The 4,963-nt window shown below is 44.3% G+C and overlaps 1 pseudogene; it reads right to left on the reverse strand.

The window, feature by feature from the left end:
• Positions 1–2,783: 2,783 nt before the first annotated feature.
• Positions 2,784–4,567, reverse strand: LOC121475025 (annotated as a pseudogene).
• Positions 4,568–4,963: the final 396 nt, after the last annotated feature.

The following is a 4,963-nucleotide window of genomic DNA, read 5'->3' on the forward strand; positions in this document are numbered from 1 at the left end:
ACTTACCCATCAAAGGATGTGGGTTTATGCCAGTTTATGGCAGTTATCAATAATTGTTTTTCATATGAGTTGCAAAAAAATGAAAAGTGTATCCTATAAAAGCCTGAATACAGATTTTTGTGTGAATATAAGTGTTGTTTTTTTTTTCTTTGACAAATACTCAGGAGTAGAGTGACTGGGTTCCATAGTAGGTGTCTATCTAAACTCTTCCAGAGAACATCTGGATGACTTGGTTGGTTGATTGACTCTTGATTTTGGTTCAGGTCATGATCTCAGGATTGTGGGGTTGGGCTCAATGCTGGGCATGGAGCATGCTCCCTCTCCTCCTTTCCCTCTGCCTCTCCTCATCTCTAATTTAAAAAAAAAATTAGAAACTACCAAACTCTTCCAAAATGAATGCCATTTTGCATCTTTGTTAGCCAAGAATGAGATCCAGTTGATCTAAATTCCTTGATTCTTTTGCTTTCCTTTATATTGTGTACATTTAAAAGTCATTTTAAACCTCGTACATCTTGGGACACCTGGCTGGCTCGGTGGTTGAGTGTCTGCCTTTAGCTCAGGGTGTGATCTTGGAGTCCTGGGATCGAGTCCCACATCAGGCTCCCCATGGGGAGCCTGGTTCTCCCTCTACCTCTCTTTCTCTCTCTCTCTCTGTGTGTCTCTCATGAATAAATAAATAAAATCTTAAAAAAAGAAAAGCTTCTTATATCTCATGATATCCATAAATGTGCTGCCACTAAAATTTACTGATCTTTTTTCTCTACTGATATTAAAATTTTTTAATATTTAATTTTTGGCCATATGAAATTTATTGAATATGTAGTATGCAGGATGGTACCAAGCTATTTCTTTTGCATACTGATATCTATTTGCCTAATAAGATGCTTTGGGGCTGCTCTACCATTGCCCATTTCTCAATGGAGCTCAACACATTTCTCCAAATAGTCCTCTATTCCTTATCTTAGACAGTATATGATACCATTTTCCCAGTTGCCCAGGACAGAAAGAGGGGATTTAAGATTCCTATCTGTTCCTTAGTTTCCCATGTCCAAAATGTCACTGGGTTTTGTCAAAAAATTAACCCACTTCTCCTCATTGTCTTATACTGTCTTGCTCAGACCTCTTTTGAGCCCCTCAGTACACTGGTCCAGGGTGATCTGTCAACATACAAATCTGAGCTAGTCAAGTCCCAAAGGCTCCCATGGCTCCTCATTAGCAGGGAACACAATATCCTTCAAGATTTTTTTTTTTTAAGTCTTTCCAGCTTCTCCTTTACCTGACAAATGCTTGAATATAGAAGCCAGGCTGCCAGGGGTGCCTGGGTGGCTCAGCTGGTTAGGCGTCTGCCTTTGGCTCAGGTCATAATCCCAGGGTCCTGGGATCTAGCCCTATGTCTGGCTTCCTCCTCAACAGGGAGCCTGCTTCTCCCTCTCCCTCTGCCCCTTCCTCTGCTTGTGCTCACACTCTCTCCCTCTCTGTCTCTCATGTAAATAAATAAAATTAAAAAAAAAAAAAAAAAGCCAGGCTTCCAGATTTTAAGTTGTAACTCTACCACTTGGTTTTTGACCTTAGACAAACAACATAACCTTTCCATATACAATTGTATTCAAGGTTATACAATGTATGAAAATGAAAATATTTACAACACTGTATTAGAAAGTTTGATTTCTAACCTTTTTAGAAGAATACAAATATCTTTTTATTACAGTCACACATCATGTTCCTGATTCATTAATACTCTGGAGCCAGACTGCCTTGATATGAATCTCAGCTCCACTACTTAATAGTTATTTCTCTTTGGCAAGCTACTTAACTTTCTGTTTCTTCATCTGTAAAATGGGAATAATAGTATCTGCTTCATAGTGATTATTGTAAGGGCTAAATGAATTAATCTACCTAAAACAGTGCCAAGGTCCATAGTAAGCACCATTTTAAGTATTAGCTATTGTTATTAACTAATGGGTAAATCAGTCCTAATTTCCCATCTGTTGTTGGTGCCCTTCCAATAAATCCCAAACAACCAGTGCTTCATTCTTTTTTCTTCTTCTTCTTCTTCCTTTTTTTTTTTTTTTTTTTTTTTTAGGATTTATTTTTTATTTTAGAGAGAGTGAGCTGGAAGTAGGGGGGAATTTGGAAGGGGAGAGGAATCTCAAGCCGACTACCCACTGAGCATGGAACCCAACAAAGGGCCCGATCTCACAACCCTGAGATCATGACCTAAATGAAAACAAGTCTGTAACATAACTGACTAAGCCATCCAGGTGTCCCCAGTACTTCCTTCTATCATAGAAATTAGTACAATATTGAAATTACCTTTCTCACTTACATTCTAAGATGTCTGAAAGGTATTTCCTTTGCCTCAAGCACCCCTGCCTCTAAGAACACCCAAGGCTTCCTCTTCTTTTGCCTTAGGGCCTTTTCAGGTGTCCTACCTCTGCCTCTCCAAATAACTCTAGAGGCAGTCTAACCTTGTAAATACAAACTTTAAATGAGAATCATACATGGATTTTTGTTGAGAAAGTATTTTTGCATGAATTCAAGCCACCTCAATTCCTTCATCAGTTTTCTACACAGCACAAAAAACAATTTATATTTTTTCTTTTTTTTTGTTTGTTTATAAACATTTGGAATTTTATTTAAAAAAAAAAAATCACAACCATGAACATTGTTACAGTTAGAGGCCCTCTTGGTTCTCCACAATGATACTGAGCATGCTCACAAGGGGTTCCCATTGTTTAGTTAAACAACCATCTTTAAAAGAAGGAAAAAAAAACTCGGCACACTACCATTTAACTTGTTTTAATGTTTCTCCACAAATGGTGAAAAATACTAAAGTACAGACAAGGAATAATCATAACGTTGTGGCCAGCATTATAAATATGGAATTATAAATTTAAAACATTTTCTGGTTTAAAAAATAAATCTGGTAGTCAATGCAGCTCTGCGGGGTCTCTGCGTCTAGTAGGGCCGGTCCCTGCGCTCCTGACAGTCCTCGCCTTTATCCATTTATCCAGGTCCTCCACGCCCGCCTCTTCTTCCTCCCATCTGTTCCATCAAAGGTCCAGGGGGCCCAACAGGACCACCTCATCTTCCTCCGCCAAAGCCACCTGGGTCCATGCTCCGGCCACCACGGAAGCCCCCTCTGTCTCCACCACGGCCACCTCAGAACATCCCACCGGGACCACGGTCCACGAGGCCACCTCTTCCTCCCCGCATGCCACTAGGGCCGCCTCTGCCACGGTCACCGCCCGGGGGTGGGAAGGGTGGTGGAAGGAAGCCTTCAGGCTTCGGGGCCTTACACTGGTTGCATTCTGTTCTCCAGGCGAAGTTCTGGTTTCCACACCCCGGATTGGGGCACTGCCAGTCCCCAGCTCGGTGCTGGACGTTTCCTCCTCCAGATGGGTTCCCTCAGGAACCCCGGGGTCCTCTTGGGGGAAAGCCACCTGTCTCCTCCACGGCCTCCCATGTGACCATGGGGCCCCCAGGACCTCCTGGGCCACCTGGACCTCCACGGAGTGGCGGTGGCATCCCTCTGCCCTCACCGGGGACGCATACCACCCCGCATGCTGTTCATCGGAGGTTTCTTCCGAGCAAGAGAAACCTTAAGTTTGCTTCCTTGAAAATCTTTCCCATCAAACCACTCCACGCAGCCTTGGCAGTTGGTGGGTCTTCATAGGATACTATAGAATCACCTTTGGGCTTTCCTGTTTCCTTGTCCAAGTAGATATGGATCATGGGTTGTCCGGGCTCTCTTGTTCATCTTAACAACTCCACACTGCTTAAAGAAGTCAGCCAGATCATCTAGAGTCACATTGTCATTTAAGCCTTGCACATAAATTGCACTGTTGTCAGTCTTCATCTGGATCTACAGGTGGGCCTAGATCAAGATCTGGTCCTTCATCCATGGGTCTACCAGGCTTATTGAAGCCACCTCGCTCTCCAGCGCTGCCCATTCCACCCCGTCCTCCTCCCCGCCCACCTCTGCTCATGCCTCCACGATCTAATCCATGGGGCAGCTCCCAGGTACCTGGGGATAACTGTAGTTACTCTGTCCATATCCTAGGCTGGGCTGATTGTAACCCCCTGTGCTAGATTGAGGTTGACTAGTCTCAGCGGGTTTGTTACCATCCTGTGGTCTTGCAGGCTGCTGGCTGCTGGCTGCTGGCTGCTGCCCGTAGGCTGGGTAAGCAGGCTGAGTGCCATTATGCAGACTGAGCTGCATAGGAGGCCTGGGTGGTAGTGACCATAGCAGTGGTGGTATCATAAGCACCAGTGCCGTGCCCCTGGACAGGCTGACTGTATGCCTGGGGGCAGTTGGAGTAGTATAACCAGCGGGAGGCTGTCCATAGGAGGTTGCATAGACGGTCTGCTCACAGGTCGCAGTGGTCTGAGCCTGGGTACAGCTGACATCAGTGGGCTGTCCATAGGTTCCATAACTCTGCTGCCCATACGCCTGGGTGGTCTGTGCATATCCTTGAGTTGGTTGGGCGGTGTATGCACTGTAGCCCTGCTGGGCTGCAGCTTGGCTGTAGGTACTGTAATCCGTGGACGCAATTTTCTCTCCTTCCCTCTCGTTCTATTTTTTTCCATTTCACTTTACTGAAATTTTCTGAAGATTTTTATTTATTTATTCATGAGAGATAGAGAGAGAGAGAGAGAGAGGCAGCAACATAGGCAGAGGGAGAACCAGGCTCCATGCAGGGAGCCTGATGTGGGACTCGATCCCGGGACTCCAGTATCACGCCCTGAGCCAAAGGCAGATGCTCAACTGTTGAGCCACCCAGGCGTCCCATACTGAAATTATTTTCATTGGGAGTTTTTTTCTTTATAAATTATAAAGCAAGAAAATGATTCATCAGTCAGTTTTTTGTATATATTTAATCCTTTTTTAAAAAAGATTTTATTTGAGAGAGAGAACATAAGCAGGAAGTGAGGGAGGGATAAGAGGGAGAGGGACTCCCCA

The sequence above is a fragment of the Vulpes lagopus genome, chromosome 13 (genome assembly GCF_018345385.1).
Source record: "Vulpes lagopus strain Blue_001 chromosome 13, ASM1834538v1, whole genome shotgun sequence".
NCBI lineage: Eukaryota > Metazoa > Chordata > Mammalia > Carnivora > Canidae > Vulpes > Vulpes lagopus.